This window comes from Vulpes lagopus, chromosome 8 (assembly GCF_018345385.1).
Source record: "Vulpes lagopus strain Blue_001 chromosome 8, ASM1834538v1, whole genome shotgun sequence".
In the NCBI taxonomy this organism is placed as follows: domain Eukaryota; kingdom Metazoa; phylum Chordata; class Mammalia; order Carnivora; family Canidae; genus Vulpes; species Vulpes lagopus.
Window position 1 is genome coordinate 78849765 of NC_054831.1, and position 26111 is coordinate 78875875.

Here is a 26111-nt window from a genome sequence, read left to right on the forward strand (position 1 = left end):
ACTCTATTAATACTCTATTTAAAAAATTTATAAACGAAAATCTGTCGCTACCAACACAATACTGACCTTAGGAAACTTATAACACGTTGTGTCAGCTGGAAATTAGATGTATAGCTTAGTAAATTTAAGGAAAGCCTCCCAAAGATTAGCATGCCTCTATATTTTTTTTAAAGTTTTACAATTCATATCTTATTTAGAACCTTCAGGGAATGATTCACTTCAGAAAACAGCCCTACTGATAATTGAGAGTTAATTATTCAAGAACTGGAAGGTTTTATAATTATTTTTAACAGAAATATCTATAAGCTGTGCTGTGCTGTGCAGTTCACTGAACTACACAGTTTAGTTTATCCTACTGATTTAGGGCAAGCATTAAAGATATTTCCAAGGGAATCATAATTTAACTCTACACTGAAGATTACTGACTACTACTTCCAACCGTAGGTTCTCAGATTCATTTAAAACCCAAAAGAAGGGCAGCCCCGGTGGTGTAGCAGTTTAAAGCTGCCTGCAGCTCAGGGAGTGATCCTGAAGACACGGGATCGAGTCCCATGTCGGGCTTCCTGCATGGAGCCTGCTTCTCTCTCTGCCTCTGTGTGTGTGTGTGTGTGTGTGTGTGTGTGTCTCAATAAATAAGTAAAATCTTTAAAAAAACACACACACAAAAACCCAAAAGAAGTAAGGAAAAGAAATCCCTTGCTTATGTGTTTTGATTACTAATATATTCAAGAAAAGTATAGTGAGTACCCCGGCAGAGACTTCCCTCTGTTTTCCAATATCCCGCTTTCCTTCTAATTCCTGAACACACAGCTCAGGTAGATTTTATTTTATTTTATTTTATTTTATTTTATTTTATTTATTTTATTTTATTTTATTATTTTATTTTATTTATCTTATCTTATTTATATAGCTCAGCTAGATCTCACAGCCAACCCTACACTTAGTTGAAGCCATGTGCCTAAGTTCTAGCCAATAAAATGTGGGAATAAATAATGTCAACTACTTCCAGGCTTGGCCCACAAAAACCTTCCATAATGCTCTGTATTCTCTTTTTACTGTCTGCCAAAAGCACATTTATACCTAGAGACCCTGTAGAAGCCACACATTGAATACAACAGTGCCTTCATTAACCTGGTTCCTTGGAGACTGTGTGGAACAGAATTCTCCATCCACCCACCTCTTCATCAACCTTGAACTTAATATGAGTGAAAAAGGAAGTTCTACTGTGTTGGCTCTATTAGCCCAGAGTTCTTCTATGACAGCCAGCACTAACCTAACCAAGACACAGTCCTAGAGGCTATGCTCAGGACAGACCTTAACGCAGGCACTGCTCTCTGTCCTTGTGGTGCTTATAGTCCAATAAAGTAAGCAATTGAAGGTATAGTGTGACGTGAAGTGCTTTACCCAGAAGGGAGGAAGAGAAGAAGAAAAAGGGATTTGTGAGAAAGAATGGCCAGAGATTTTTAGATCGGAGATCAAGGAAAGTCACCCCAAGGAATTGACATTTACATTAGGGGTTGATGAGTAAGCAGGCATTTATCAGATTTAAAAAAAAAGAAGAAGAAGAAGAAAAGAAAAGAAAAAGGAAAACAGCTTTTCCAGTTAAAGAAATCATGATTTTGAAGGTACCACGGTAGAAAGAGATTGGTACATCCAAGACTCTAGAAGAAGGGTGGTGTGGCTGGAGCCTGAGTTAGAGACATGTATAAGACACATCAGGTAGATGTTTCTGGGCAGCATTCAGCTAATGATACTGTTTCTCACTGCAAGAGCAAACTATTAAAATTTTTAAACATGGGAGTACCATGGTCAGATTTAACATACAGAAGATCACACCATGAGTTTATATGAATAGTTTGGAGTGGAGAGGGCTAAAACTCAGGGTATTGGGCAGGAACCAGCTACAAGTATCCCCACAAGAGGGTATACAATTACACGGATAGAGGGGAAAAAAAAACAATTTTGGATTATATTTTATTTAAAGATTTCTTTTTTTTTTCTGAGAGTGAGTGAGAGAGAGCATGAGTGGGGAGGAGAGGTAGAAGCAGACTCCCCACTGAGCAGGCACCCCAAGGTGAAATTCAATCACAGGACCCCAGGATCATGACCTGAACCAAAGGCAGATGCTTAACTGACTGAGCCACCCAGGCACCTGGATCATTTTTTAGATCTAGAATCTATGGAGTTTGACTACAGATTACCTGTGAAGGCAGCACAGGGAGGTCTTAAGAACATCCCCAAGTTTCTGGCATGAGCCACAGTTTGGGTGGTCTTTCCTTAAATATGGAGAAAAGCAAGATGACCAAGTGGTGATGTTAAGAGATAGATAGCATATGATCCTAGAGATTAAAGGTTTGGGGGAAATCTAAAAATTGGGAGTCTTAGCATATGGAAACTATTTAGTCATCAGGAAGGATTATATTACCCATAGAGAAAGTGTTGGAGAGAAGAGAACCCAAGACTAAGGGCAAGGACCTAAAAACTAAAACATGACAATTAGATGTGGCACCTTTCAGATCACTGGAGACTGGCCAAGAGCAGCTGGAGCCTCATACCAGACTGGACAAGGTAGAAGATAAACAGGGACACTGGAGAATAAAACTTATTCAGACAGAAGCTTCAAGGTACTTGAGGTTTTTCTTTGTTTTGTAAAACTGAAATGACTATATGTTTTATTTATTTTTTCATTTTATTTATTTTTTTAATAATAAATTTATTTTTTATTGGTGTTCAATTTGCCAACATACAGAATAACATCCAGTGCTCATCCCGCCGAGTGCCCCCCTCAGTGCCCGTCACCCATTCACCACCACCCCCCGCCCTCCTCCCTTTCCACCACCCCTAGTTCGTTTCCCAGAGTTAGGAGTCTTCATGTTCTGTCTCCCTTTCTGATATTTCCTACCCATTTCTTCTCCCTTCCCTTCTATTCCCTTTCACTATTATTTATATTCCCCAAATGAATGAGACCATATAATGTTTGTCCTTCTCCGATTGACTTATTTCACTCAGCATAATACCCTCCAGTTCCATCCATGTTGAAGCAAATGGTGGGTATTTGTCATTTCTAATGGCTGAGTAATATTCCATAATAACTATATGTTTTAATGCATGTATTCCTCACTCAACAGTTCCTCGTGGAAACCCTACATGTCATCTGGTAAGCTTCTAATTCATTCATTTTATTTTTTTTAATTTTTAAAAGATTTTATTTATTTATTCATGAGAGACACAGAGAGAGAGAGAGAGGAAGAGACACAGGCAGAGAGAGAAGCAGGCTCTACGCTGGGAGCCCGAAGTGGGACTCGATCCCGGGTCTCCAGGATCACGCCCTGGGCCAAAGGCAGCGCTAAACCACTGAGCCACCGGGGCTGCCCTAGTTCATTCATTTTAATGGCTGCATCCTATTCTGTAGTGTGTATTCATGATTTTGTCAACCATTTCCCCATGAATAGACATTCAGCTTGCTTCCAGTTAGTGAATGCTACTAACGATATGGTAATAAATACCCATGTATATTTATTTTTATTTCCATGAGACTGATATTCAAGTGCCAGGTTGAATGCCTATTGCCACTTTGTTTTCCAAAAAAGGCACTTTGCAATTCCAACAATGATGATGGAGAATGTGTTTCCTCACATTCCCACAAGCAATGTAGTTCTTTTTAACTTTGCCAGTCTGATAGGTATAAAGTAATATCTCACTATTGCTGGTATAGTTTGCATTTCCCCAATTACATGTAAATTGCAATATCTTCCTTTATTTCCTGCCCATTTAGGTTTGTTCTTCTGTAACATTTCTTATTCATATCATTGACCCATTTTTCTATTTATTTATTTTTTTAATAAGCTCTAGTTTCCCAGTTTGGGTTAGAAAAAATATAATATACTAATATTCATTTATAGGCCTGTTTAGAATGATAGGAGTATGGGGAAAATGAGAGGATGCATATTAAATTGATAACACAGGGAATGAGGGGTCCTGCTACAAGGAGGAAAAGAATAGCTAAGAAAATAAAGTTCTACATTAAGAAAAAATGTATATGACCACTTTGATGTATCCATATATATTTTAGTGTTGGTGTGTGTGTGTGGGGGGGGTGTGTATAGAAAAAGTAATCATGAGAGGGAAGATGGCAGAACAGGAAGATCCTGAGCTTGCCACCTCCCACCGACATACCAAGGCAAAAACTGTATGTATTTCAACTCCCTCTGAAAACAACCTGAAGACTACAGAACACATCTGCCACAGCAAAAAGTCATAAAGAGAGATGACCACATCAAAAATAGTAGGAGGGGCAGAGTTGTGGTCAGGAACCCAACCACCCCACAAACAGGAGAGACATCACAAGCATGGGGGAACTAGGGGATTAAGACCCACACCAGACACCCCAGCCTGGGGGACCTGTACTCAGAGAGTGAGATCACATAATGTCTGGCTTTGATAGTCAGTGGGATTTAACTCCAAGAAAGATTGGGAGCTGTAGGAAACCAGTCTCCACTCTTAAAGTATTAACATCCACATTATAGGGGCCCAGGGACAATAAGAAAGAGGGAAAGACTAAAAAAAAAAAAAGAACCTTATTTTAAGATATAATAGCTGAAAACTTTCCTAATCTGGGAAAGGAAATGGACATCTAGCCCAAGGAACATATAGAGTCCCCAAAAAGATGAACCCAAGAAAGTCCACACCAAGATACATACTAATTAAAAGATTAAAGATAGGAAGAGAGGGCAGCCCAGGTGGCTCAGCGGTTTAGCGCCACCTTCAGGCCAGGGTGTGATCCTGGAGAACCGGGATGGAGTCCCACATCAGGCTCCCTGCATGGAGCCTGCTTCTCCCTCTGTCTGTGTCTCTGCCTTTCTCTCTTTAAAAAAATAATAAAATAAAGATAAGGAGAGAATCTTAAAAGCAGCAGAAGAAAACAAATAGTTTCATTCAAGGGAAACCTCAAAAGGCTATCAGCTGATTTTTTAGCAGAAACTGTGCAGGCCAAAGGAGACTGGCAGGATTTATTCAAAGTGCTAAAAGGAAGAAACCTATAACCAAGAATACTCTATTCAAAAAAAAAAAATGAATACTCTATTCAACAAGATTATCATTCAGAAATGAAGGAGAGTTAGTTTCCTACACAGCAAAAGTTAAAGGAGTTCATCACCACTAACCAGTCTTACAAAAAATGCTAAAAGGAATTCTTTAAACGTAAAGAAAAGACCATGATCAGAAGTAAGGAAATTACGAAGGGAAAAAAATTAGCAGAAAAGGCAAACACAGAGAAAAGTAGTTATAAATTATTTATAAAGTCAGGATGAAGGTTAAAAACACAAAAATAGTATAGTCAATTATCTCTATAAAAACTTGCCAAGGGGTACACAAAATAAAAAAGTATAAAATATGACACCATATACATAAATGTGGAGAGGGGGGTTAAAATTTACTGCTTTTAGAATGTGCTCAGATTTAAGTGACGGTCAACTTAATATAGATTGCTATGTACATAGGATGTGAACCTCATGGTAACCAAAAACCAAAAACCTAGAGTGGTGACACAAAAACAAAGAAAAAGCATTCTAAGCATAACACAAGAGAAAGTCATCAAGCCATTAGGAAAGAGAACAAAAGAAGAAAGAAACAGAATTACAGAAATAACCAGAAAATATTAACAAAGCTGGTAACAAATACATACCTATCAATAATTACTTTAAATGTAAATAGATGAGTTGCTCTAATCAAAAGACATTGGATAGGGATCCCTGGGTGGCGCAGCGGTTTGGCGCCTGCCTTTGGCCCAGGGCGCGATCCTGGAGACCCAGGATCGAATCCCACATCGGGCTCCCGGTGCATGGAGCCCGCTTCTCCCTCTGCCTGTGTCTCTGCCTCTCTCTCTCTCTGTGACTATCATAAATAAATAAAAAATTTAAAAAAAAAAAAAAACAAAAAAAAAAACAAAAGACATTGGATGGTAGACTTAAAAAAAAAAATAAGACCCCTCTACATATTACCTACACCAGACTCACTTCAGATCTAAAGACACATACAGACTGAAAATGAAGAGATGGAAAAAGATATTCCATGCAAATAGAAGTGAAAAATAATAAAGAGCTGGAGTAGCAATAATTATACAAGGCAAAGTAGACTTTAAACAAAGACTGTAACAAGAGAGGACAGAAGGGCATTACAAAATGATAAAAAGATCAAGAGGATATGACAACTGGAAATATCTATGCACCCAAATATATAAAGCAAGCATTAAGAGATGCAAAGGGAGATACTGACAGCAATGTAATAATTAATGGTAGAGGACTTTAATACCTTCAACTACATCAATGATTAGATCACCTAGACAGAAAATTAATAAGGAAAGAGTGGCTTTGAATGACACATTAGACCAGATAGGCTTAACAGGTATACACAGAACATTACATCCAAAAACATCAGAATTTACATTCTTTCCAAGTGCACATGGAACATTCTCCAGGATAGATCACGTTAGATCACACACACAAAAAAAAAGACTCAATAAATTTAAGATTAAAATCAAATCAAGTATCTTTTCTGACCACAATGGTAAGACTCTAAAAATCAGTTACAAGGAAAGAACTGGAAGAAACACAAACATGTGGAGGCAAAACAATATGCTACTAAGCAATAATGAAGAAATCTAATAGGAAGTTAAAAAATACCTAGAGACAAATTAAAATGGAAACACTACAATTCAAACTCTTTGGAATGCAGCAAAAGTAGTACTTACCAGAGAGAAAAGAGAAGTTTATAGTAATATAAATCTATCACAAGAAACAAGAAAAAATCTCAAATAAACAGTCTAACCTCACACTTAAAGAACTAGAAAAGGAACCCAGAAAATCCCAAAGTAAGTAGAAAGAAATAATAAACATCAGAGTGGAAATAAATGAAATAGGCACTAAAAAAAAAAAAAGAAAGAAAGAAAAGCTCAATAAAGCTAAAAGCTAGTTTCTTGAAAAGATAAATTTATATAACCAGATTCATCAAGTTAAACAAATAAAATTAGAAATGAAAGAGAAATTGCAATTGAAAACACAGAAATACAAAGGACATAGAAATACTATAAAAATTATATGGCAACAAATTGGACTGCCCAGAGGAAATAAATAAATTCCTAGAATCATACAATCTTCAAAAATTGAATCAGGGAGAAATAGAAAATCTGAACAGACCAATTACTAAGTAATAAAATTGAATCAGTAACCAAAACACCTTAACAAACAAAAATCCAGGACCAGATGGCTTCAAGGTGAATTCTACCAAACATTTTTAAGAGTTAATGCCTATCCTTCTCAAACTATTCCCAAAAAATAGAAGGAAAAAGAATGTTTCCAAATTCATTCTATGAGGCCAAAATTACCCTTTCCAAAATCAGAAAAAGACTATAAAAAAAGAAAATTATAGGCCATTCAGATGCAAAAATCTTCAACAAAATATATTGAAATATACAATATTTCAACAAAATATGTTCAACAACACATTAACACTATCATTTACCACAATCAAGTGGGATTTATTCCAGGGATGCAAAATGATCCAATATATGCAAATCATTCCTTGTGATGTACTGCATTAACAAATGAAGGGAAAAAAATCATATGATCATCTTAATAGATACAAAAAAGTATTTGACAAAATCCACATCCATTTATGATAAAAATGGTCCATTATGATCCATTATGATCTCTCAACAAAGTGGGTATAGAAGGAACATATTCATATAATAAGGCCATAAATCACAAAACAAAAGCTTATACTCAGTGCTGAAAAACTGAAAGCATTTCCTCTAAGATCAAAACTATAAGACACTGATTAAAGGAACTAAAGATGATACAAATGGAAAGATATACCATACTCATGGATTGAAAGTAATAATAGTGTTAAAATGTCCATACTACAGAAATCAATCTATACCATCAACACAATCTCTATCAAAATACCAATATCATTGCAAAATGGTAGGAGAATCAGGAGAACAAAAAAATTCTAAAATTTGTACAAAATCGCCAAAGACCCTGAATAACTAAATACTAGAAAACTTAGGCAGTAAACCCATAGACATTGACCCCAGCAATATTTTTATGGATCTGTCTCCTAAGGTGGGAGAAACAAAAGCAAAATTAAAGTATTAGGACTACACAAAATAAAAAGCTTTTTCACAGTGAAGAAAACCATCAATAAAACAAAAAGACAACGTACTGAATGAGAAAAGATATTTACAAATGATATATCTGATAAGGGTGAATGTTCAAAACACAAAAAGAATTTATACAACCCACACAAAAATAATCCAATTAAAAATGGGCAGAGTACACAAATAAACATTTTTCCAAATAAGACATTCCTCATCAAGGAAATGCAAATCGAAACCGTAATGAGATATTACCTCAGATCAGTTAAAATGGCTAAAATCAAAAACACAAAAAAGGACAACTGTTGTCAAGGATGTGGAAAAAAGGGAACCCTCGTGCATTCTTGGTGGTAATGCAAGTTGGTGCAGCCACTGTGGAAAATAGCATGAAAATTCCTCAAAAAATTAAAAATAAAATCACCATATGATCCAGTAATTCCACTGGAATTCCACTGGATATTTACCCAAAGAAAATGAAAACACTGCTTCAAAAAGATATATGCACCCCTATGTTTATTGCAGCATTATTGACAACAGCCATAATATAGGAGCAACGTAAGTGAGCACTGATAGATGAATGGATAAAGATGTGTTATATATACACGATGGAATATTACTCAGCCATAAAACGTAATGAACTCTTGCCTTATACAAGAGGATCTAGAGGTATTATGCTAAGTAAAGTAAGTCATACAGGAAAGACAAATATATGATTTCACTTACATATGGAGTCTAAAAAACAAAACAAATGAACAAACAACAAAAATAAATAAATAAAAAGACTCCTAAAGATCAAACTGGGGGTTTCTAGAGGAAGAAGGTGTGGGGGATGGGCTTAAATAGGTGAAGGGGATTAGGAAATACAAACTTCCAGTTATAAAGTAAAAAGTCATGAGAATGAAAAGCACAGAATAAGCAATATAGTCAATAATATAGTAGTAAGCTTGTAATAGTAACTATACTAATTGTCAAGCCACTATGAAGCTAATTGTATGTCAACTCTACTCAATTAAAAAAATTTTTAGGGATCCTTGGGTGGCTTAGGGGTTTAGCACCTGCCTTTGGCCCAGAGTGTGATCTTGAAGTCCCAGGATCAAGTCCCACATCCGGCTCCTGTGCAGAGCCTGCTTCTCCTTCTGCCTGTGTCTCTGCCTCTCTCTCTCTCTCTCTCTCTCTCTCTCTCTCTCTCTCTCTCTGTGTGTGTGTGTGTGTGTCTCATGAATAAAATCTTTTATTAATAAATAAATAAATAAATAAATAAATAAATAAATAAATTTTAATTAGCAAAGTAAACCAAACACACACACAGAAAAACTCAAAAGTGAAAGTTTAGGCAATGGTTTGTCAAGCAGTTTCTATCAAAACTGGAGTAGGACTTTTTAGTGCATGATGTATTTTTTCCCATTACTGGTGAAGTTAACTTTCATTGGTTGGTTAAGCTGACAATCTACCAGGTTTCTCCTTTATAAACTTACTCTACTTTCTCCTTTATTTATGTTTTTAAAGATTTTGCTTATGTATTGAGAGGGAGAGAGCAAGCAAGCCAAGCACGAGCGAGGGGAGGGGCGGAGGAAGGAGAGAGAGAATCTCAAGCAAACTCCATGCTGAGCATGGAGCCCAGTATGGGCTTGATCTTATGACCCTGAGATCATGAACGACCTGAGCTGAAATCAAGAGTTGGATGCTTAACCAACTCAGCCACCCAGGCTCCCTTCTCCTTCATTTATTCTGTCGATGCATTTATTTTTATCATCATGTACTTTCTAGATTCTTATTTCATTTTATGGATCATAAACCTTTACTGTAACTATTTATGCTGATATCCAAATTTCCCCAGACTTGTTCAGTGGGAGCTTCTTTAGGCTGGCTTCTGTGTTCTTTTGACATGTCTACATCATTCTCTGAGCACTTCTCTACTTTCTGGTGAACAACATGCTTCAGGTTCATTATATATCCTCCCTATTCTACACCAAGAATCAACCATTTCTCCAAAGAGCCCTGATTTTTTGGTGAAAAATGGCACCCAGACACCAAGATCTGGGAACTACATACATTGTCACTTTGGTGTCATCGCTTAGAATTTCTCAGAGGACAGACCCAGGAAATAGGTACTATAAATACATGTGTGTGCAAATATGCATTTCAATATCCACCTATTTCTATGCTTATGTCTACATCTATATATTTAAAAACCATGAATTTATAACAATACTTCCAATTTCACCCCAACACCATAGCATTCATTCTGTCTCTCTGCCTTTTCATATTTGTAACTACTTTATCCAACAGTGAAAAATATTATTCCTGCTATTTACAATATATTTATCTAGACCTACAATCCCAGAATATATAGACAGTGGTTTCAGCTTGTTGCTGTGTGAAAAAAAACTACTAACTGTAATCCATTATTTAGAGTTCTCTGTGTCATTTGCTAAGAGCATACAGTTCATGCAACTGATATTTAACTTTATTTTCCATTTGTTTGGCACAAGTATATTTAAAATATAATCGATTTTTTGTATGTTTTTATAATATAATTGATTTTTTATGTTGACTTCGTATCCTGCTACTTCATTTACATCTAGTTTCAAGAGCGTTTTGTAGATTTCTTAGAGTTTTCTGTTGAAACATGTTATGTGCTAATGAAAACAATTTTACTTCTTTCTCTACAAGCTGTACATTCTTGTTTTCTCTTGCTCAACTGGCTGTGGCCTCTAGTCTGATGTCAAATCGAAGTGGTGAGCACAAGCATCCCTTTCTTGTTCCCAGTTTTAGAGGGACAAAGATTAATATCCCGCCAATAAGTACGATGTCAATAATAGAATTTTTGTAGATGCTTTTTATCAGGATGATGCATTTTCCTTCTATTCTTGATTTTTGAGTCTGTGTTTTCATAAACTGGATTTTAACTTCACCTAAAGCTTTTACTGCATCTGATGAAATGACTGTGTACTTTCCCTCTCCTTTATTCTTAATGTGGTAAATAACACCGACCGATTTTCAAAGATTAAATCAACTTTGTACTCTCTGAATACCCCTACTTGGTCATGACAGATTGCCTATATACTGCTGAAGGTATTTGTATACATTTCTGCACAAGAGGTTCCAGGCTTTTCATGTACTTCTCCACTCTATCTCTGCATATCAGCTTCCTCTGACTATAGTAACAAATTACCACAAACTGGATGGCTTAAAACAGCAGGTGGTTCTTCTCTAGCAAGTCTGGAGAAAGTCTGAAGTCAGTATCACTGAGTCAAAGTCAAGGTGTCAGCAGGGCCATGTTCCCTCTGGAGACTCAAGGGAAGGACCTGCTCCTTACCTCTGCCAGCTTCTGTGGCTACATAACTGCAATCTCTGCCTCCATGCCTCCATGCTTTCTCCTCTTCTGGGTGTGCATGATGTCCTTCTGCCTCCCTCTTACAAGGATACATGGGATTATTGTGGGATCACCTGGATAACCCAGGATAAATCCTCCATCCCAAGATCCTTAAATTCATCCCATCTGCAAAGGCTCTTTTTATGCCATATCAGGTCACATTCACTGTTCCAGGGATGAGGTTATGACAGCTCTTGGGGTCCATTATTAGCCTACCACATCTACTTTAATTTTTTTTCCCTTAGCATTTTAAATATGTCATTCTGTTGTCTTCTAGCTTACATTATTTATGATGAGAAGTCAGATCCTATTATTTTGTTCTTCTCATACATAGTGTGTTTAGGATTGGGTTTTGTGTGTGTGTTTGGTCGTTTTGTTTTGTTTGGCTACATTTATCTCTTTATCTTTGGCTTTCACCAATATTACCTGCATCTTCATGTGATTTCCTTTGTATTTATCCTGCTTGGGGTTTGTTGAGTTTCTTCAATCTACAATTTGATATTTTTTATCATTTGGAGGAAAGTCGTTCAGTATTTCCTTAATTACTGTACCTCATTTGCATATGGTTTCCTCATTATACTACTATTGTCATGAAAATTTCATTACATGGGCAGTGAGCAAAGACAACTTTGGAAGATATCTTTGATCAGATTCGTTGTGTTCCTGTTTAGTTTCATTCTTGTGCTTGGAAGTAGGTAAGCTATTCCAAGCTTCTGCCTATTTTCCATCATTGCTTTATATCTCTCCTCAATTTCTGGTGTTAGCATTTTGTTAGCAATTCCCACAATTCCCCATCTGAATTCATCCTCAGATCCATGCTTCTTTTTTTAAAGATTTTATTTATTTATTCATGAGACACAGAGAGAGAGAGGTGCAGAGGGAGATGCAGACACCATGACACGGGAGTTGATCCTGGAACTCCCGGATCATGCCCTGGGTGGAAAGCAGGCTCTAAACCACTAAGCCACCCAGGGATCCCTCAGATCCATACTTCTGATGCAATATCTATGTCAACTATGCATGGCACAAACATTATCTAGTACCTTATAGCCTACCTTTTAAAATTAGTCCCTTTTCTTCAGAAAAAAAATATTTAATTTTAGTGTAGTCAAATTTACTAGTCTTTCCCTTATTCTTATGGCTGATGATAATGGTTTGCTACTATATTTTTTTTAAGGACTCAAAATGCTTATCTAACTGGAATTTACTTTGTGTTTGATATAAGTAGTGACATAATTTTATTTCTCTTTTCTAATTTGGATAACCAATTGAACCAGAATGTATTGAATAGATGATCCTTTCCCTAGTGTTTTATAATACCATCCTATCATTTACCAAGTTTCCATACATACATGGGTCTGTCCTAACTCTCTACTTTGTTCCCTTCTCTCTGATCTGAACAAACACCACACTCATAAATGTGTCTCAATGTCTAGTTTCACAAATATCACCCCTACTTAAAAAAAAATTATATCCATACCCTATGTAAACATTTAGGGATAAATTTGTCCAATGTCATTTTTAAAAATATCCTATAGTTTTTACTGTAATGGAATTTATGGATTATATGGAAAGAAGCACCATCTTTATAAGTCTCCCATCCACAATTATTATTATCTGTTGTTTCATTTGTTGAGGTCTTTTTCTTGGTCCACCAATAATATTTTTTTCCATAAAGATATCCTATATCTTTTGTTAAAATGTATTACTAGGCACATTTCAATTATTATAAATGGTGTCTTTTCTTTCTCATACATTATATAAATGATTATTGCTAATCTATAGAAAAGCTACTAATATTTCAATATTCAGCTTGGGTCCAGAAATATTACTAAGGTTTCTTATTAGTTGTTTTCTTGAATTCCCTATATAGTAATCCTAGTATCTCAAAATAATGACTTCTTGACTCTCTTTTTCATCTAACTCTTACACATTTTTCTTTCTTATTTTTCAGCCTAGGTTAGCACTTCTGGAACAATATTTAATAATGGTATGATAAAGGCTTTTTGTTTCTAAATTTAATACAAATCATTTTAGAATTTCATCATCAAATAGGATGTTCTTTAATTTTTATTAAAGAAATTCCTTTCTATTCTTATTTTCTGATAATTTGTTTTGTATTGTTTTACCATGAATGTTGAATTTCATTGAAAACTTTCTTTGCATGTATTACATTAATCATAAGTTTTTTCGCCTTTATTTTTTAATAAATTTATTTTTTATTGGTGTTCAATTTGCCAACATACAGAATAACACCGAGTGCTCATCCCATCAAGTGCCCCCCTCAGTGCCCGTCACCCATGCACCCCCACCCCCCGCCCTCCTCCCCTTCCACCACCCCTAGTTCGTTTCCCACAGTTAGGAGTCTTTATGTTCTGTCTCCCTTTCTGATATTCCCTACCCATTTCTTCTCCCTTCCCTTTTATTCCCTTTCACTATTATTTATATTCCCCAAATAAATTAGAACATATAATGTTTGTCCTTCTCCGATTGAGTTATTTCACTCAGCATAATACCCTCCAGTTCCATCCACATTGAAGCAAATGGTGGGTATTTGTCATTTCTAATGGCTGAGTAATATTCCATTGTATGCATAAACCACATCTTCTTTATCCATTCATCTTTTGATGGACACCGAGGCTCCTTCCACAGTTTGGCTATTGTGGACATTGCTGCTAGAAACATCGGGGTGCAGGTGTCCCGGCATTTCACTGCATCTGCATCTTTGGGGTAAATCCCCAGCAGGACAATTGCTGGGTCGTAGGGCAGGTCTATTTTTAACTCTTTGAGGAACCTCCACACAGTTCTCCAGAGTGGCTGCACCAGTTCACATTCCCACCAACAGTGTAAGAGGGTTCCCTTTTCTCCGCATCCTCTCCAACATTTGTGGTTTCTTGCCTTGTTAATTTTCCCCATTCTCACTGGTGTGAGGTGGTATCTCATTGTGGTTTTGATTTGTATTTCCCTGATAGCAAGTGATGCAGAGCATTTTTTCATGTGCATGTTGGCCATGTCTATGTCTTCCTCTGTGAGATTTCTCTTCATGTCTTTTGCCCATTTCATGATTGGATTGTTTGTTTCTTTGATGTTGAGTTTAAGAAGTTCTTTATAGATCTTGGAAACTAGCCCTTTATCTGATAGGTCATTTGCAAATATCTTCTCCCATTCTGTAGGTTGTCTTTTAGTTTTGTTGACTGTATCCTTTGCTGTGCAAAAGCTTCTTATCTTGATGAAGTCCCAATAGTTCATTTTTGCTTTTGTTTCTTTTGCCTTCGTGGATGTATCTTGCAAGAAGTTACTGTGGCCGAGTTCAAAAAGGGTGTTGCCTGTGTTCTCCTCTAGGATTTTGATGGAATCTTGTCTCACATTTAGATCTTTCATCCATTTTGAGTTTATCTTTGTGCATGGTGAAAGTCTTTAATCTGTAAGTAAGGAAGATAATGCTGACTAATTTTTCCAAAGTGGAACCATCCTCACATTTCCCCACATTTCTGGGAAAGATGTGGATTGGTCATAATACATAATTGAATACAATACAAACCATTTGCTAAATTTTTTGTCTCTAAATTCACCAATAAGATTATTGTGTAATTATCTTTTTTCATATTTTTGTATGTCTGACTTTAAATGTTACACTAGTCTCATAAAAGAGAATCATTTGTTTTTTTTAGTCTTTAAAAAAACAAGAGAGGTTTTTTCCTTGAAGGTTTAGAAACCATCTAGACATTTGTGTAATAGATCAAATTCCCTAAGGGCATTGACTAATACATAATTCCTATTTCTAGGGAAGTTTATTTCATTTATACTTTTTAGAAAACGTTTTACTTAAGTTGTGTTTTCAAAGTCACAGTTACAAAATTTTCAAAGTACTTTGAACTCTGTTCCTTCAGGATATTTGGGACTAAAGCCACTCCATGTGAGACAGAGGACTATACACACACACAAAAAAAATGTCATATATAAAAACAATAGTAACCACAAATCTAAAGACTTTAATAGATACGCATAAAATAAAGAGAAAGTAATACAAACATAATACTAAAGAAAGTCATCAAACCACAAGGGAAGAGAGCAAGAGAAGAAGAAAGGAACAGAAAATATGTACTAAACAACCAGAAAACAATTAACAAAAAGGCAATAAGTACATGCCTATCAATAATTACTTTAAAATATTTTTAAAATTTTTTTATTTATTTATGATAGTCACAGAGAGAGAGAGACAGACAGAGAGACAGAGACAGAGACAGAGACAGAGACAGAGACATAGGTAGATGGAGAAGCAGGCTCCATGCACCGGGAGCCCGACGTGGGATTCAATCCTGGGTCTCCAGGATCGCGCCCTGGGCCAAAGGCAGGCGCCAAACCGCTGTGCCACCCAGGGATCCCCTCAATAATTACTTTAAATAAATGGACTAATAGGCTCCAATAAAAATAAAATAAAAATAAAATAAAATAAATGGCTCCAATAAAAGGACATATAAAAATAAAATAAATGGCTCCAATAAAAGGACATAGAGTAACTGAATAGATTAAAAACCAAGATTCATCTGTATGCTACCTATAATAGACTAACCTCACACCTAAGACAAATACAAACTTGGGTCACCTGAGTGGTTCAGTCAGTTAAGTCAGCTCAGGTCATGATTCTGGAGGAGTCCTAGGATTGTACCAAAAAGAATAAAATACCTAGGAATAAATTTAACCAAAGAGATGAAAGACCGATACTCTAAAAATGACAAGATATTCATAAAAGAAATTGAAGATGACACAAACAAATGGAAAGATATACTATGCTCATGGATTGGAAAAAGTAATATCATTAACATGTCCATACTACAGAATAAGAACAAATCATCCTAAAATTTATATGGAACCACAAAAGACCTCAAATAATTAAAGCAATCTTGAGAAAGAACAAAATTGGATGTATCACAATCCTAGAGTTTAAGATATACCACAAAGCTATAGAAATCAGAACAGTATGGTACTGGCAACAGACACATAAATCAATGGAGCAGGATAGAGAGCCCAGAAATAAACCCACACCTATATTGTCAATTAACCTACAGCAAAGGAGATGAAAACACACAATGGGGAAAAAAGACACTGTTTTCAATAAATGGTGCTGGGAAAACCTGACAGCTACATGCAGAAGAATGAAATTGGACCACTTTCTTAAACCATACACATAAATAAACTCAAAATGGATTAAAGACCTGAAATGTGAAACCTGAACACAAAGTAATACACTCCTAAAAGAAAACAAAAGCAGTAATCTCTTGGACATTGGTCCTAACAACATTTTTGTGTATATTTCTCCTCGGGCAAGGAAAATAAAAGCAAAAGTCAACTATTTGTTTTGCACAGCAAAGGAAACCATCAAAACAAAAAGGCAGTTTCCTGAATGGAAGAAGACATTTCATATGATATATCTGACAAGAGGTTAATATTCAAAAATATATAAAGAACAATAACAAAAAATCCAATTAAAAATGAGCAGGGGAGCTTTTCTGCCCCTGGACATCTCCAAGTAAGCATCATAAAGTCTCCCTTCCCACTACCATCATGTCTAAGTCAGAGTCTCCCAAAGACCCTCAACAGCTGCAGGAGCTCTTCATCAGGGTTTGAGCTTTGAAACAACTGTTGAGAGTCTAAGGAGCTATTTTTGAGCAACGGGGAATGCTTACGGACTGTGTGGTAATGAGAGATCCAAACACCTAGTGCTCCAGGGGCCTTGGGATTGTCACATATGCCACTGTGAAGGAGGAGGTGAATGCAACCATCAATGCAAGGCCAAACAAGGTAGGTGGAAGAGATGTGGAACCAAAGAGGGCTGTCTCAAGAGAAGATTCTCAAAGACCTGGTGCCCACTTAGTTGTGAAAAAGATTTTTGTTGGTAACATTAGAGAAGACACAGAAAAACATCATCTAAGAGATTATTTTTGAACAGTACGGGAAAATTAAAGTGTTTGAGATCATAACTGAGCAAGGCAGTAGCAAAATGAGAGGTTTTGCTTTTGTGATATTTGATGACCAGGACTCCGTAGACAAGATTATCATTAAAAAATCCCATACTGGGGATCCCTGGGTGGTGTAGCGGTTTAGCGCCTGCCTTTGGCCCAGGGCGCGATCCTGGAGACCCGGGATCGAATCCCACGTCCACGTCGGGCTCCCGGTGCATGGAGCCTGCTTCTCCCTCTGCCTGTGTCTCTGCCTCTCTCTCTCTCTCTCTCTCTCTCTCTGACTATCATAAATCAATAAAAAAAAAATTTTTTTTAAAAATCCCATACTGTGGGGCAGCCCCGGTGGCGCAGCGGTTTGGCGCCACCTGCAGCCTGGGGTGTGATCCTGGAGGCGCGGGATTGAGTCCCACGTCGGGCTCCCTGCATGAAGCCTGCTTCTCCCTCTCCCTCTGCCTGTGTCTCTGCCTCTCTCTATCTATCTATCTACGAATGAATAAATTTAAAAATCTTTAAAAAAAAATCCCATACTGTGAATGACCACAACTGTGAAGTAAGGAAAGACCTATCTAAGCAAGAGATGGCTAGTGCTTCATCCAGGCACAGTTTGAAGTGGTTCTGGAAACTTTGGTGGTGATCATGAAGGTGGTTTTGATGGGAATGACAACTTTGGAGGGAACTTCAGTGGATGAGGTGGCTTTGGTGGCAGTCGAGGCAGTGGCAGATATGGTGGCAGTGGGGGTGTCTATCATGGATTTGGTAATAATGGAAGCAACTCTGTAGATAATGGAAGCTATAATTATTTTGGCAATTACATCAATCTTCAAATTTTGGACCCATGAAAGGAGGAAATTTTGGAGGCAAAAGCTCTGACCCTTATGCTGGTGGAGGCCAATACTTTGCCACCTCATGAAACCAAGGTGGCTATGGTGGTTCCTGCAGCAGCAGTAGCTATGGCAGGGGCAGAAGGTTTCAATTACCCCCAGGAAACAAAGCTTAGCAGGAAAGGAGAGCCAGAGAAGTGACAGGGAGGCTACAGGTTACAACAGATTTGTGAACTCAGCAGGGCCAAGCTGCTACAAAGAAGACATGCTCTAGACAACACTCATGTGTATGGGCAAAAAACCCAAGGACTGTATTTGTGACTAATTGTGTAACAGGTTATTTTAGTTTCGGTCCTATGGGAAATATAAAGCATTCCAACAAAGGGTTTTAATGTAGATTTTTTTTTTGTTTGCACCCATGCTATTGATTGCTAAATGTAATAGTTTGATTATGATGCTGAATAAATGTGTCTTTTTAAAAAAAAAATGAGCAGGGGATTTGAAGAGACATTTTTCCAAAGAAGACATACAGAAGACCAACAGACACATGAAAAGATGTTCAATGTTACTGGTCATCAGGGAAATATAAATCAAAACTACGATGAGATACCACTTATCAGAATGACTAAAATCAAAAAGGCAATAAATAATAAGTGTTGGCAAGGATGTGGAAAAAAGGAAACCCTTGTGCGTTATTGGGAAGAATGTAAATTGGTAGATCCACTATGGAAAACAGGGGAGGCTCCTCAAAAAATTAGAAATACCATCTGCTCCAGTTATTCCACTACTTTGAGTATTTACCCAAAGAAAACAAAAACACTAATTCAAGAAGTTACACGCACCTCTACATTTATTGCACTATTATTTATAATAGGAAGACATGGAAGCAACCCAAGTGTCCACCGACAAATGAATAGGCATAGAAAATGTAAGGTATATATGTATATACACAATAGAATATTACTCTTCCATAAAAAAATAATGAAACCTTGTCACTTGCAACATGCATGGATCATGAGAGTATTATGCTAAGTGAATGAGTCAAAGACAAATGCCATATGATTTTACTTACATGTGGAATCTAAAAAAAAACAAAAGTAAACTAAGAAAAGAATAGAAACAGATTCATAAATACAAAAAACAATCTGGGATCTGTCAGAAGGGACGTAAGTGGGGGTGTGGGTAAATTAGATAAAGGAGATTAACAGTTGCCAACTTCCAGCTATAAAATAAATCAGACATGGAGATGAAAATACAGCAGAGGAATATAGTCAATAATCTTGTAATAGCATGTGGTAACAGATGGCCACTGCACTTATTGTGGTGAGCACTGAGTAATGTATGGAACTGCTGAATCCACTACAGTGTACACCTGAAACTAATATAACATTGCATGTCAACTATACCTCAATGGTAACAAAAAAGTTACAACATACTCTACATGTTCAACATGTATTCGTTCATTTCCACTTGATTACTCACCTCATCCAACAATTACTCCAGTGTCTTTATTCCACTTTTTAATTGCATCAGAGTTTTACATGCTAATAAGGTAACTAGCTATTATTAAGTCATGAAGTATCAGAGAGTTTCAGTGGTCCCCTCTCAGCAACAACTTGAGAGCTGAGAAGGGTAGAAGGAAGTAGGAAAGGTTGAGAGAGGAAATGGTCTTCCTGTGGAGTAGCTTATGGGAGAGCATGGGTGAGCTGCAGGTGCTCACCCTCCTGGGAATTTCTCCAGCACCCTAGTGAGCAGATTCCTTCACATAATCACTAACATGTCACCACTGCAGCAAATATCTCTGTCAAGCAGTAGGCCACTCTCCAAAGACAAGATCTGGCCTGAATACTGTACAAGCTTCTTCACCAGCAGCCAGGACATGCACCCGGGGGCAACTGTACACTCTGCCTCTCGCTCTCAGCCTCAGCTTTGGAAGGTGCCTTCCGAGATCATGGCTCCTTCCTTGTCCACAAACTTCCTCTTGCTGCTGAGGTTGTAGCTGCTTCCTGTGCCTCATATTGCTATATAGCTATATATAGTTTTACCCCTTCCTAACATTCTTTTACTAATTAATGGCTTTTTTTTTGTATTAAATTTTTCTGTTCCAGTACAGGAGAAAAATCAATATCATAAAGATGGCAAATCTCCATGAATCAATCAGCAAATTAAATGCATATCTCAAACTCCCAGCAGAATTGGTGTGTGTGTGTGTGTGTGTGTGTGTGTGTGTGTGTGTGTTGGGGAAGAGCAGAGAGAGATTTTTGCTTGGGGAACTGGAATGATTGACCTTAAAGTCTACGTAGAAAGAGTAAAGGACAAAAACCAGCCAAGATAATTTTGAAGAAGAATATGGCAGAGAGATTTGCCCTATTAGATTAGTACTTGTTATGCAGCTCTAATAATTTATATCATGTGGCATTGGGGCAAAGACAGAAAACAAAACAAATAGAAACAGCATAGAGAATCCAGACCTAGACCTAGACACAAGTGAAAATTTGATATAGGACAGAGACAGCCATAAGAAATTTGCAATAAAAATAATGGCTAACATGTATGAGTCTTTTCTGTTTCCAATCTTTATTTAAATACCAGTTAGTGGGATCCCTGGGTGGCGCAGCGGTTTGGCGCCTGCCTTTGGCCCGGGGCGCGATCCTGGAGACCCGGGATCGAATCCCACATCAGGCTCCCGGTGCATGGAGCCTGCTTCTCCCTCTGCCTATGTCTCTGCCTCTCTCTCTCTCTCTCTCTCTCTCTCTCTCTCTCTCTCTCTCTCTCTGACTATCATAAATAAATAAAAAATAAAAATAAAAAAAAAATAAAAAATAAATTCCAGTTAGTCAGCAGATAGTGTAGTATGGATTTCAGGAGTAGAATTCAGCGATTCATCACTTACATACAACACCCAGTGCTCCACCCCAAGTGTCCTCAACTTTGTGACAAGCACTAAGTGTTTCAGATTTGACTCGTTTTACCTGCCCCCCAACTGTCCTGTAACTAGTGTTATTATCATTATTATATAGGTGGTGAAATTGAAAGCCAGATAAATTGAGTAGCATTTTCAATTAGATCACAGCCCTAATTGAAAGTGAAGCTGGAGTTTGGACCCAGGCCATTTGATCCCACAGCTCCCTCCCTTAGGAGAGAGAGAAAAAAAAAGTTCAACGAATGGTGATAGGACTATTAGTTATATAAAATTTTAATTAGTTCCCAACATCACACCAAACACAAAATCAAATACAGGGGAATTAAAGACTTGGATTAAAAAAAACATTTTTAACGTTCAAAAGACCATCTACTGGAGTATTTGTATGACTTAAGAGTGGCAAAGAACTGCATAAACACAACACACACAAAATAAAACAAGCCATGAAGAAAAATAATAAATCTGACTTCCTTAAAGTGTAAAACTTATCTGACAAAAAAGCATCTTTGTGAAAGTGAAAAAAACAATCCATATACTGGAAGAAAGTGTACTCTGAAAAGTTCTCATCTATGTGTAAAGAGATCTTACAAATAAATAAGACTTTCAGATCAGTAGAAAAATGAAACAAGGATTGGAAAAGGTAGTCACAGAGAGAAAATCAAATGGCAAATAAAAATATGAAAACATGCCTAACCTCTCTAGTCATAAAAAAAAAGAATTTCCTATCAGATTGGCAGAAAAAAATTAAATCAGACAACTGCAACTGTTGGTGAATATCTGAGGAAGTAGGAACTGTCTGTTAGGAGCATAGATGGGTAGAACTATCTGGGGGAGTAATTTGCATTAAAAGGGCATTTTTGTGGAGACCTCACAATTCTACTCCTACACTGGTACATGTCGTTCTCAGCATTCTTACTCTTGTATAGTATTCATTGGGCAAACATGCTACTATTCCACCGATAGACATTTGGGCTATTTCTAATTGTCATTTTAATACATAAAATCACAATACACAGCCATCAAGGTTTATTTTCATATTTATGTAAAAGTTCCTCCATATTTATGTAAAAGTTACAGTGAGAACAAGCTGTACATGGAAAGAACTCCCACCCCTTACTGATGGCTTGTGTGCCAGTTGTGGTAAGTGCATTATTTGAGTTAAAAAGGTAATCACTGTGGTGTTATAGAAGATAAGTTTCTTACTGAAATCAGAAATTCTGCACTGGTATAATCTGCAATTTAAATTTTAGTCCCTGGAGGACAACTCAAATTAATATCATTAGAGCCAATTTCTGGAGCCACAGGTTAGAGTGTAAAAGAACATAGGGCTTCACCGTCAAACCTACCCTTTCAGAGATGCCAAAAAAAGTGACCTGGTTCATGGGTGGCAGAGACTAATCTACAAAACAGTTTTGAGTTTTAAAAGAATAATCTTAGGGTGATATTTGGTAAGGTATGCTCTAAGGTACCCAGTTCTAACATAAATCAAGAATTTTCTAAAATGTGGTATATTGTAAATCCATACCATGCTTTAGACTTTGATTGTTTACAAACCAACCTCAACTTCAAAGGACATAACTATTAAGCTTTTTTGCCACTTTAATAAAATATGAAAAATGCTGGTTGCTACAGAGGCTCAAAACAACGGGCCAAACTGCCTCAAAGATGGGACACCTTGGGTGTGCAAGCTCTCGGTAGCCAACATGCCTGACTTGAAATCCTGCCCAAGCTGGAATCATGATTCCACCCAGAGGGTTTCACTGGCAACAGATGCCTTAGATTTTGGAGCTATCATTGTTCCCATGAGCACAATAGGGAACATGGACAGTAGGGTAAAGCAGCCGGTACTCTGACATCCTCTATTCAAAGCCTGGTGCCTCTAAAATCATGTGAATGTCTTTTTGGAAAGAACAGAACAGAAAACTGAGTCACCTCCAGAGAGTAGTTTGGAAGATGCCAGGCAAATTTACTCTTCCAAAACATCTGTCTTCCCACCTACCCAGCTTAACATTTTACTGTTAAAAATCTTATTTTTTAAAAATTAATATTGAGGACACAAAGAAATGGAAAAACATTACATGCTCATGGATTAGAAGAACAACATCATTAAAATGTACATGCCAGAATACCTGGGTGGCTCAGTGGTTGAGCATCTGCATTCGGCTCAGAGTTTGATCTCAGGGTCCTGGGATTAAGTCCCACATGGGGCTCCCCTCTGCCTTTCTCTGCCTCTGTGTATCTCATGTATAAATAAAAACCTTTTTTAAAAAATGTACATGCTACCCAAAGCAATCCATAAAAATACCAACAGCATTTTCTACAGAGCTAGAACAAACAATCCTAAAATTTGTATGGAACCACGAAAGATCCCAAACAGCCAAAGTAATATGGAAAAAGAAAAACAAAGCTGGAAGCATCATGATTCTGGGCTTCAGCTATATTATAAAGCTGTAGTCATCAAGATAGTATGGTACCAGCACAAAAACAGACACATGGATCAATGGAACAGAATAGAAAACCCAGAAATAGACCCTCAACTCTGTGGTCAACTCATCTTTAACAAAGCAGGAAAGAATATCTACTGGAAAAAAGTCTCTTCAACAAATGATGTTGGGAAAACTGGACAGCCACATGCAGAAGAATGAAACTGGACCACTTTCTTACACCATACACAAAGATAAACTTAAAATGGATGAAAGACCTAAAAGTGAGACAGTAAACCATTGAAATCCTAGAAGAGAACACAGGGAGCAACCTTTTTGACCTTGGTCAGAGCAACTTCTTACTAGACGTGATGCCAGAGGCAAGGGAAACAAAAGCAAAGATGACTATTGGGACTTCATCAAGATAAAAAGCTTCTGCACCATGAAGAAAACAACCAATAAAACTAACCTCCAGCAATCAGAATAGGAGAAGATATTTACAAGTAACATATCTGATAAAGAGTTAGTATCTAAAATCTATAAAGAACGTATCAAATTCAATACCCGAAAAACAAATAATCCAGTTAAAAAATGAGAAGATATGAATAGACATTTTTCCAAAGAAGCCATCCAGGTGGCTAACAACAAACATGAAAAGATGCTCAACATCACTCATACTAAGGGAAATGAAGGTCGAAACCATAATGAGATACACCTCACACCTGTTAGAATGGCTAAAGTTAGAAACACAAAAAAACATCCAGTGTTGATGAGTATATGGAGAAAGGGGAACCCTCTTGCACTGTTGGTGGGAATGCACACTGCGCAGCGTCTCTCCAAAACAGTGTGGAGGGTCCTCAAAAAGTTAAAAATACAACTGCCCTATGATCCAGCAATTGCACTACTAGGTATTTATCCAAAGGATACAAAAATACAGATTCAGAGGGGTGCATGTACAATGATGTTTGTAGCATCATCATCAACAATAGCCAAACTACAGAAAGAGCCCAAATGTCCATTGACTAATGAATAGAAAAGAAAGATGTGGGGGAGATTATATGAATATTATTCAGCCATCAAAAAGAATGAAATCTTGCGATTTGCAATCATGTGGATGGGGCTAGAGTGTATTATACTAAGCAAAATAAGTTAGAGAAAAATATATACCATATAATTTCACTCATATGTGGAATTTAAGAAAACAGAACAGATGAACATATGCGAGGGGAGAAAAAAAAAGAAAATGAAGCAAGAGAGGGAAACAAACCATAACAGACTCAAAGATAAAGAACAAACTGAGGGTTGAGGAAGGGAAATGGGTGAAGGGATGGGCTAGATGGGTGATGAGTACTAAGGAGGCACTTGTTATGATGAACACTGGGTGTTGTATGTAAGTGATGGAAGTGAGGAATCACTGAATGCTACCCCTAAAACCAATATTGCACTGTATGTTAACTAACTAGAACTTAAATAAAAATTTGAAAAGAAAAAAAGAGCTATTTGACATAAAATACCATATCAGTTTTAAGGTGGACGTCATAATGATGTGATAAATGTATATATTGTGATATATTGTGTGCATGTGATATATATCACCATAAGTTTTTTCAAAGATTTTATTCATTGATTTAAGAGAAAGCGAGAGAGAAAGCATGAATGGGGGCCAGGGCAGAGGAAGAGGAAGAGATAAAATCTCCAGCAAACTCCCCACTGAGTGGGGAGCCTGATGTGGAACTTGATCCCAGGATCCTGCGATCATGACCTGAGCTGAAGACAGACACTTAACTGACTGAGCCACCCAGGGGCCCCGCACTGTAATAAATTTGTTACTATTCTAGATCAGAAAGATTTTCAGGGAATGGGAGTTTCCTGATTAAAATGTCAATTGCACAGGGAAATTAACGGTTCGCAATTTGAAGACCTGTGAGAAATAAGACCGGAAGAGCCCTGGGGGTGTCGGCAAGGGCACGAAGCAGGAGGACAGCTCATGAACATGGAGGTGAGTAAAGGCCAACTTAGAGTTGCCTAATGCACAGATTTGCTAGAAGGCAAATGACTGCCCAGAACAAGCAAATCTGGTTAATATGGAAAACACAACCCATTGTCAAAAGATATTGGTGGTGAAGAGACTCTCTAAACCTTATGTGAGATTTGAGTATGTCCTCTAGCTATCGCCTGCCTCAGTTTCCATATAATACCTCTCTCTCTCTCTCTCTCTCTCTCTCTCGACATTGATTTTGCCTTTTATTAACCTTGGGAAGGAAAGTGTTGAGTTGTGTCTTTTATCCTGATTGCTGGAACTGTGGCCATAATGGCTAGAAACTGTCTCTGAGTTACAAAATTGGTAGGTACCTTTTATCACAGTTTGTCTTTTTTGCTTGTCTTTGATTCATTTGCCTTTGTGCCCTGGTATCTTAAGTTCATATATACCTTTATGCCTTATCTCTCACCAT

At 37.2% G+C, this 26111-nt stretch overlaps 1 pseudogene; it reads left to right on the top strand.

Moving 5' to 3' along the window:
• The first annotated feature begins 17228 nt into the window (after nt 1-17228).
• Nucleotides 17229-18488, top strand: LOC121497756 (annotated as a pseudogene).
• The last annotated feature ends 7623 nt before the right edge of the window (nt 18489-26111 follow it).